Below are 11,142 nucleotides of genomic sequence, written 5' to 3' on the forward strand. Positions count from 1 at the left end.
TATCACTCCTTATCCGTAAGTGTATTACTCAATTTTCGCCTAAATGAAAATACTCACCTTCATCTCCTTGAAATCATATTTCACAAACATGCCACATTGCCACTAGATGGTGCGCTAGTACTGTAAAAACTCTTGTAAATTGTGAAACCTGTGTTGTGTGATTTAATAAAGGAAAAATCAATGTACAAAGGACTTTTGTCATACAGAACAGCCACTTTGGTTCAGGAATGAAATATTATTTTTTAGAATTTGTGTCATTATTTGAGTGCCCTATATATTTTTAAAAAGCAATTCATTGTAGATATCAGCAGTTCTTGAATTTACGAATTTTTAATTCCTCATAAACGCAAACTACAGAATGTCAGAACATCCCCATCATACCCCCACCCTCTTCTTTTTCTGCTCTTCCCTCCCTCCCTGTTCCCTGTTCTTTCCCTTCCCTCTTCCTGGGCTGAATGAATGGAAGGTCTCCCGCAGCACAATGGAAGCTGGTCTAGGAATGACAGAAATATCTGGAGTCAGCAGGAGGCTGGTGGCTATGGGGAACACACGTCACCCCCCTGTGACATCACAGACAGTACATTCGCCCAGCTCCTGTCTCCACTTCACTTCTCTCCCCCGTCCATCAGTTTTTACAAAGTAAAGCGGGACATTTAAGGACTGAGACAAAGGTGTGAAATGTTTGTTATAGATCTTTTTCTTGGGGGAAATGGATGTGAAACTGTTTTTAGGAAGGAAGTGTGTGTAATGTTCACATTATGTATGTTTAACATTGTTTTGGTTTATTGCACAGCTCAATAAATCCAACAGTTTCCTCTTTATAACACTGAATATTCTGGGTCAGACAAACAACGCATTGACCATGTTTCCACACAGCCTTTCTCTGTAACATCTTTGTGACACTAACCCAAGGCTAGGTTTTAATTCTGTTCCCTACAGAGCAGCATGTGTGAAGAAAAAAAATCCCTGGTGTGGTTGTCATATGGAGGACTATCCATAAATGGAAAAGCACAGCAACAATCTGCACTGTTTGATTCATGTGATATTGGATTTCTCTCTTAGCTTTGTACAGATCCTTTTTTTCTCATTCCTTCTCTCTGTTTCCCCCACTCAGCCTCTCTCTTTCTGTCTCACTCTCTCTATTCCGTCTTCCCTCATTCTTTCTGGCAGGCATTCAATTTCACACTTGGGGGAGCAGAATGAGGGGAAGGTCAGGGCTGTGTCAACAGAGGCCAGCAATTTTATTTTTTTTTCTGCTGATACAGGGAGAATGAAGGGAGAAAGAGAGACCTAAGTGTCCCTTTTCTTGTCTCCTTCACACATTCACCTACTTGTCTCTGCTCTCTCACACACTAGCAGACACTGATTCCTTCCCTCGGGTCTTTCTTGCTGCAGTTGTCTTGTCTATCCGAGCAACAGCTAAGAGTTACTAGTGAGAATGACCTTTCTTTTATAACACTTCAACCACTCAATGATGAATACTATGGAAAAAAAAATTGGCACGCAGGTTAACAGCTTGTCCATTTATTGGCTTTTATACACAAGCTTCAGAAATATTAAAATCAACATGAAATTGGCACTACCCAGCTTTGACAGGGAACGTTCTCAGAACTTTGACTAATGTTCTGGCAAGGTTCTCACAAAGTTGTGAGCAAACGTTAATAGAACGTTTGTTCAAAGTTGTCACAAAAACATTAGCACAAAACCGTTATTCATTTATCATTCATGGAACATTTTTTCTGGAACGTTTTAGTTGGACATTCGGCTGTTTTTAAACGTTTTTACTTACTACTTGTTTCAAACGTTCAGAGAACATTCAAAAGTTACGTTCCCATTATGTTTGAAAAAATATGTTTTCATAACTTAATGAGAGCATTAGCAAAACGTTCTTAAAACACGTGTTTGTTAGTTGGGTAAGTTTCTATGGAGGGGACAAAATATTTCTATTACAAAAGTTTTGCAAGCAAATGCAAAAGTTTCTCAGAGGAATGCAACATTTTTGTGCCAGAATTCAAACAGTGTGAACACCGTTTCTTGGGGGAACACAAAAGTTTTTGTGAGAGAACGCAAAAACATTAAAACAGAATCTCATGATCTTATTTTTTTGGGGGGGTCATGTCCTCTTAGGCCAGGGGTGTCCAGTCCAGCTCCTAGAGGGCCACTGTCCTGCAGAGTACACACCTGAACCAGTTAATGAAGATCTTACTAGGCCAGGGGCCTGTACCTTGATGGTAGTTGAACAAACTCAGGTTGACAAAACCAAACCAGGCTTTGATCCTGAGTTTAGGGGTTATGTCTCTAGCGAACAGCCAATCACATGCTGTGAAACAGTGAAACTGTGATTCACTTCTCTCTTCTGCAGAATATAATGAGAAATATTAAGAATTTAAACAAATTTACCCCGCAAAAAAAATCTGGTTATATCAGTGCAAGTAAAAGTTGTGAAGTTAGTTTATATAGTTGATATAGGTACAGAGAGAATTGAACAAATAAGCTCACATGTAGTCATTTTTATTGATTCTAAAGCTTATTTATATTACCTTTATATATTAATATTCATTTAAACTAAGTGCTTAATAATAATTGATAAACTAACATTTGGATTAAATAATAATTACATAAATAATATCTAAATCATTAAAAAAAAATCATTATAAATAAGCATTGCTAAAGGCCAGATGGTTTTGTCTTTAAAAATCACTTGCTATGTAGTGATCTTTAATTTGGAGTAGAAACAGGGGGAGTGATTTTATTGTATCAGACATGTGCCACTTTGCTCACAGCTGATTGGTTCAATTTTTTCCTTACCTGGAACATAACCTGCCCCGGAGCAGGTTAGCCGTGGAGCGCAAGGTACTATGGCAATGAACGCTGCTAAAAAGTGGGTGTCCAATCCTGTTCCTGGAGATCTAGTACCTTCTCAAACACAACTGAACCAGCTAATTAAGATCTTCAGGAGCACTTGATCATTACAGACAGGTGTGTTTGATCAGGGTTGGATCTGACCTCTGCATGTAGAGCTCCAGGAACAGGATTGGGCACCCCTGCACTTGACGAACGGCTTTGACCTGTGCACAACTTAAAAAATATATATTACGTAGTTATTATAATGTATTAATGTAGATACTGAATCTACAGTGCAGCCAGTGTAGTCTGATTCCCAAATATCAGTGCAACCAGTTTTCCTAATGAATGACTCTGATTTTTAGTGAATCAAAAACAACCAGTGTAGCCAACACATTTTAGGTCTGTTAAATATGTTTCACTCAGAAATACTGTATGTCACATTACAGAAGTACATTGCATAACCCTACATTTTATATGTATATGTGTATGTGTGTTTGCATGTAGATGAGCAAAGTTCATGCGGTGATTTTCTGACACACCCAACTGACTGACTCACATTGGCTTATGAGTGCAAAAGCAAACAAGGTGAGGCAGATCAACAGATTTAGTTACAAGTCTCATTCTACCATACAGTGCCTTTCCTCTATTTCTCGCTCCCTCTCTCTCTCTCTCTCTCTCTCTAATTACTCAGTTGTTGGCAGTGAGTTTTGTAGTGTGGCAGTGCCAGCTTTGCCAGCAGGGCACAAAGGATTTACTGACCTATTGCTAACACTGGGAGCTTCCTCTAGTAAGCTCATAAAACACTGCACACACTTACACTTCAGAATCACACCAAGCAACCCCAGTCCCCAGCATATGGCACTTAATGCGGATAAAACTTTGTGCGCAAAAACATTATGCACATTATAAAACATTATAGAAGTGCTGTTTTAGGGCTCAATTGAAATTTGATATTGTAGCACTTGTGCTTTCTCTGTATTTCTGACTGTGCTTGCTTCTGCTCATATTGTTCTCTTTTGTAAGTGATTTTGGATAAAATAATTCGCTAACAATCTAAAGTCCCGTCCGAATGTGCCATCTCAGTAATCATCACGGACAATGTCAGTAAAAATTACGGCGAATCCTGTGTGAATATACATGGATTTCTCGGCGACGTCATCACTGCTTGCGCACGCAACCAAGAGGCAAAAGACCCGCGGTCTTCGTACCAGAGTAAAGGGTTTAGGCTAGTAGCAAAGTGGTGGTGTTGTCGCTAAGTCAAAATGCCAAGGAGTTGTTGCGTAATTTATTTACATGCAGGCCTATCTGTTGTGTTTTATCTGCTCATTTAAATTATACGTGTTGTAAGTAATTCCAAATCTAGGCGAATGGAAGAGTGGGACAGAAGGAGGAAGTTGTATGTTATATTCTTTCTTTTCGTAATTTGACGAGCTGCACATGACCACATAGCACGTAGTTGTATGCATCAAGGGATTTGTACGCTCTAATCATTTCTCTTGTATACACACTTGGTGTCTGAATAAGATAATTATATATATCAGGCCATACAATTGCTGGCCACTTCTTGTCATCCACAATCCAAAGATCGTCATGTATTGCGTAGGGATCCGGCAAGATCTCACCATTGCCGAGAATAAGTTTTTTAATATTTATATATAGATTATAATCGCCATGGTCGGAGGTACTATAATGGCTTCCCACATAATCCATCGTCAAATCTTTGATTTACAGTAAAGTAACGTTATATGTGTCATGAAATGTTGCAGGTCGTAAAGTAACGTAAACAAAGTTAACTTATATAAAAGCAAATTCGGGCTCTAGAGATGCTGCACTGCTAACATTGGCTATTACATTACTAGTCTAACATGATAATACATGCATCACAGTAGGCTATGTCCGGATTTTGATTCGTAAACAGTTGGACGTTTTAAATATGAGACACAAACAAACAGATCCAACTCTGAAATTGCAGTTTATTATTGAGTCAACAAGAAATTACAAACAATGCGAAATCTACGTTAATTACAATGTTCTTTTACATAACTCGGCATAACAGATAGCGTTTTTCTGCCTCCTGGATGCGCGCGCATCCGGTATTGTTTGTATACAAGAAACCCGTGTATACCCATTGTAAGTACGTAAATATTTCGTCATTTCCTGTTTAAAAGTAGTTTACCGCGGTTTTTCAATTATGGGGACGCTTGAAAAAGCATTCAGTTGCGTTCTAGGCGCTGGGACAAGTCTGTGGCAGAACTCAAGTGTTTTCCACATACCATTCAGATCAGAAAGAAGATCGAAAGCACTTGTTAGAGGCACGAAACATCTTTTCGCGTTAGGTAAGTGCCTATTACCAACACAATCCAGTCTTAAGTTAATTAATAGGCTACATCGTTCGATCGCACATAACTGTTTTATATAAATATAGGTTATATGTGTTTGCGCATGTGATATCAGGAAGCAACGTAAGCTAATACACACATGACGACAGGGAGGTGACGACGATGCGCAAATCGAGTTACCCCTCCCACTTATCCCGTGCGAATGTCATTAATATTACAGACGTCCTGTGGTAAAATTGCATTACTCCATCTACCCTTATAAAGTTAATCCCGTCCGAATAGGGCTAAGAGTAAGTATATTCTCACCATATGGTTCCAATTAGAGTATTTTCTGAACCATAACAATACTTAAAAACAATCATGTTTTCTCTGCATGGTGGTGCTATTATTGCAAAAAAAAAGGTGTTCGTTAAACTGACATTAAAAGTGCTGTCAGCCAACACCCTCTCTACAAAAAAACAACCTTCAAAGACATAACAGGAGCAAACCCAAATGCACAAATTGATTCACATGCACAGAGTGTGTTTATAATTTGTTAAGTTATCTGATTGGCTGTGGAAAGAATAGGCCCGCCCCTTTATTCTTTTTTTTTTTTACTGTTAGAAGCAGGTGTGGTTTCTCAGGAGATTAATTTCAGTCATATCTGTCAGGTAGTCTAATTCATTTCATTTACTTCAACTTATTTTGTAATCACAGAACAGTATGGGATCATACGTGCACCTGCACTCAAGGCTGTGCTAATTTTTTAATCTACACAGATATTTATATATTGCTGATACTGTATATACTGTATATATTGCTGATACTGATACGCTATGAATTCCTAATGAGAAACGCTCAAATGAAGGTCGATATATTGCTTTATATTATGTTGTGTCTGATTGGATGTTGCTAATTGTTTTGCCTACATCTTTGTTACAGACAGACCCATTTGCAAAGCTGTTTAAATAACTCCAATAGTTAGTCTGTAGAGGAAATAGTTTGATTACTTGATTGTGCAAATGATGCGTTACAGTTTTGAAAATCACAGGCAATCATTTCCAAAGAAAAAAAAGATTTCTGTAAGGATAAATGAGGGATGTTTGTGAGACTTCCGGAATAAATTATATTCTACTTCTATGCTGTAAGTACAGTTGTAATCGAAATTATTCAATGCCCATTGCAAATCAGGCTTATTGGCAAAATATACAAACTTTCAGCTGTTTGCAATGAAAAAATCAAACAAAAGTAATTGAAATAGCTCAACACAACAAATGTTTCAAGTGGTTTCCCCATATATGCTTTGGCAGTATTGTTAAAGTTATCGAAAATGCTTTGTTGACTTTGCCTCATATGAGATATATAAACAAGAATGCTTAGAGTAGGCCCACCTTTAAAGCACTTTGAATCACCACATGAAATGATATAGAGGAGCCTGATAAAGAGCTGAATCCATGTGTCTCTTGTCAACAGTTGTCTGTAACTCAGGAAAAGTCATTAGTCATTGCGTCAGGAAAAGACTGCAGACTTCGCAAGCAGCCAAGAGATTAAGCAGGCTGTATTACAGGTGACTTGTCAAACAGAACAAAGAACAGGTGCTAACAAAGAACAGTAACCATGACAACACAAATAACATTTTGCATTGCTAATATTTGACACAAAGGCCTTAGACACACTGCCATTCCAAAGACTGGGCTTAGTAAGATTTATATATATTAATACTTTTATTCAGCAAGGATGCACTAAATTGATCAAAAATGACAGTAAAGCTTTGTACATTGTTTCAAAAGATTTCTATTCAAATAAATGCTGTTCGTTTGAACTTTCTATTCATCAAAGAATAAAAGATGTGTCCTGGTTTTCACAAAAATGTTTTCAACATTGATAATAATAAGAAATGTTTCTTGAGCACCTAATTAATAATGATTTCTGAAGGATCATGTGACTTTGAGGGCTGGAGTAATGATGCTGGAAATTCAGCTTTACCTTCACATAATAAATTACATTTTAAAATATATTAAAAAAGAATATACATTTTTTTTAATTGTAATAATATTTCACAATTTTACTGTTTTCACTTTTTTGAATTCACTTTCATGTTTTTTTCACTTCTTTCAAAAACATTAAAAATATTACCAACCCCAAACTCATGAACGGCAGCGAAGCCCTTGAAAGAAACATCAGGAAAAACGTCTACACCTACAAAGACTCTTTTGAGCTCTTAGATTATGAACTATTCTGCGACTGAAATATTTGGCGCAGAAAACAAACAAACATACTTTTAATACTGGTGTAGGTACTGTGTTCTAGCTTTGTATGAGGACCTCCAGGAGTGTTGTTGATACTTGATAACATGAACTGGGCTTCATCCATCTGGTTTGGTCAGTGTAGGACAGATGTCTTTGTTGTCTTTTCCATTTGGAGCTTTTTTGATAATGTTTAATGTTTTAGCAGAGGTAGGGAAATGGTGTATCATTTATTTCCTTCAGATGGTGGAAAACATATTGAAATGCTATAGGTGTGCTCCAGTAGATTAGTAACATAAAGCATGCATATATTTATACACATTTCGTAATAAAGTTGAACATGAAAATGAGAAACAAAATAAAGAAAGAAAGAGATCTGCATTCCATGGTACATTTTATTTCAGTTTAAGAGCTGCCTCATAGCATGGGGTCTTTATAATCACTAATCTCTCTTTGGCTTAAGAGAAAAGTTCTACGCTCCTGTGTGTGTGTTTGGGGTAGATGGAAATTACAATTCAATAATGGGAGGCCTAGGAGTGGAGCTGAATGCAATGGCGGACTGGTGGCTTGGAAAGTTCAGTTCTTGTTCTTTTGTCAGTTCTTTTGGTTTTGTGCTAATGATGGTTTTAGGGGGTGTTCTACCCTGCTGTTCAAAGAACAAAACCGAGAGAGAGAGAGAGAGAGAGAGAGAGAGAGAGAGCTGACCTTGGCGAGTGAGAGGAGAGGTGGGTAAATAGATTGTATTGAGGTTACCTTGACAACTGGCTATGCTGATTTTGGCCATCGCTGGGCCTATGGGAAAAGGAATGGGGGGAATGGGGGAAATAGGGAGAGAGAGATGGTGAGGAGTCAGTTATTTTATGTGTTGTGTGTGAGTGTGTAAGTGTGTATGAAGGAGCAAGAGAGAGAGAGAGAGAGAGAGGCTGCCAGGCATGGACTTCATATTAATCATTAACACAATGTTCCCGAAAGTTCCTGCCAAACTAATACGGAAGAAATTCATGATGCATTTTTTTTCCCTAAAAATTCTTTCTCTCTCTCTTACACACTCTCTGTCTCTCTTCCTCGTTCCTTTTTCTTGTTGTTACACCATGATAATTGTAGTGGAATTTACTTGCTATTCTTTTCCTAATATAACAAGGGAAAATGTAAGCGCTGACTTTGGCCAAGCAATAATGATTTATCCCATGACACATATAAAGATTTACACAATATATATATATACACGCATACATTTGTTTTTCTATTATGGTGGGGAATTTCCATTGACTCTGACTTTTGTTAATGCTGATATTTTATATCATTAGCTCCTACCTCTAAACCTAACCCACCTTCACACATACCTCTCTGAATTTTAGATTTTAGCTCTCTGAGCTTTTTTTTTATTTTTATCAAGACTATTATTTACAACAATTATTTATATACAATTAAACATTTTGGATCAGTAAGTTAAAAAAAAATACTTTTATTCAGCAAGGACACATTCAAATGTGTAATTTTATCAAATGTGACAGTAAAGACAATTATAAGTTTACAAATGTTTTATATGTTCACATAAATGCTGTTCTTTTGAACTTACTATTCATAAAGACAAAAAGAGTATTAATATTAAGCAGTTAACCTAACTGTTTTCAACATTGGTTGCTAATAATTCAGCTTTCCCATCACAGGAATAAATTACATTTTAAAATATTAAAATAGAAAACAGTTATTTTAAATTGTAATAATATTTCACAATTTCACTGTTGTTATTTTTATTAAATGAATTTTTACATTTATTATTTTTATATAATGGCACTTAATGCTCATCGTGGTATTTATTTATGTTTATAATGGTATTATTATGGTGCTCTGAGGAACATTAAAGAGTACAGCAAAATTAGCAAGTTAGCATTAGCATGGTAAAATCATGATTCTTTTTGGTACATTGTGCTGGCACTGCGGTGCTTGTCTGCATGCATGTGCAAAGTGTGTGAGTGCGCTAAAGTGTTACTTGGGCCCTCTAAGACTCTACTCAGCAATCATCAGCTTAATTGAATTCGCAAGGCATTGAACAGAGAAAATGTAACTAGCATTTTGCCTGTATCAGCTGTCCAGATGATGAATGAGAAAGGAAGAAAGAGAGTGTGTGTGCACTGTACACCCATTCCACATATACGGCACGTGTATATAAGGCTGTAGAGGAAAGACAAAGGAATTAAGGGAGGAGAAAAGCTGGAGAACTCCCTAACACAGCGAGGTCTTAACCTTCATGTCAGCCTAACTGGAATGAGTGACTTCACTGCATAAACACAAAGTCGATGGAAGGAGCGTTCTTGTTTAGACTATCTTGTTGAGCAGCACCCTCTCTCTCTCTCTCTCTCTCTCTCTCTCTCTCTCTCCCTCTGGCTGTGTACGACATTGTGATAGCCTTAGTATGTATGAGTTGGAATGCTCAACAATGCAGTTGGACACAGGAAAAGAAAAGGGGGTGGGTTTAAGGGTGAAGAAGAGGTTTAGCACATTTGTAACCTGATGCGTATAAAGGAGTTGCAGGGAGTGTCTGAATGCTTGAGATTGCTATCACTGTGGGATTGCGCTTTTTGTGTATGTTTGTGTGTGTGTGTAACCATATGCACTGCCATGAGAGTTGTGACATTAAATCTGAAGTACAAACACAGAACTGCGATAAAGACGAGCATATACAACAGAAACTGTTTTGAAGTGATATCGAAACCTCACGCTCTAGGGGCCGTATCTTCCCAATGCTTGTCAAAACATGAAAAGTGATTAACTTTGTATTGTAGGCTTGTATTTGAATGAGCAGGGTGGGGGGCTCCTCTATGTGTGTGCATTGTGTGTGAAAGAACTTGGGAAGGGGGGTTGTGTGTGTGTGTGTGTGTGTGTGTGTGTGTGTGTGTGTGTGTGTGCGCGCACTCTGTAACCTAAACTCTCCTGACTCCAGGTGCAAGTAGAGGATTAGAGTCCTCTTTCTCTCTTTCTGTGTTTGTGCCAGCATTGATATGAGACTGTTTTGTAGGTTATATGTAAATATGTTCACTGAATCTCTTTGAATAAGAGCTGGTGCAATGACTAATTTTTCATGTACTTTTTGTACTTTCTTAAGAAGAAATGCCCATTAGAATAGAAATATACACTTTATCTAAATTTAGAGATAAGCTCTCAGCTGTTTGGGTATGTGCGAACATAGATATCCTATTCTTAAAAGCAGAGGGAAATGATAGGTAAATAACACCCTTGTTGTAAGCCTAAGCTTGACATAAATTGTTAACTTGTCCCTCAAATCTGATTGGCTGATTGGAATGCTGTTCCAGGATCAACAAAGATGTTTATCCAGGAACATGTTGTACTTGAAGTAAGGAGAAAATAATGTTTTAATGGAAGAAAGCCATTATTAGACTTTTTTTCTTTTCTTTTTAGTCAGTTGAGAAACAAAGTTATGTGTTTACAAAAAAAAACACATATTGATGAGCACTTTTCCCCGGCAGTGTTGGGGGGGAACGCATTACAAGTAACTTGACTAACGTAATCAGATTACTTTTTTCAAGTAACTAGTAAAATAAAATGACTTTTAAATTTACAACAAAATATCTACGGTAAGTTACTTTTTCAAATAATTAATGTAAGTTACTTTGTTTTCCCATTTACAGTATTGACTGACACCTCTTCTGTCCCCATGTTGAGAGAAATCGTAAGTGCGGTGATGTTGTGTGTAAACATTATGGTTATTG

The sequence above is a fragment of the Squalius cephalus genome, assembly GCF_949319135.1.
Source record: "Squalius cephalus genome assembly, chromosome: 3".
NCBI lineage: Eukaryota > Metazoa > Chordata > Actinopteri > Cypriniformes > Leuciscidae > Squalius > Squalius cephalus.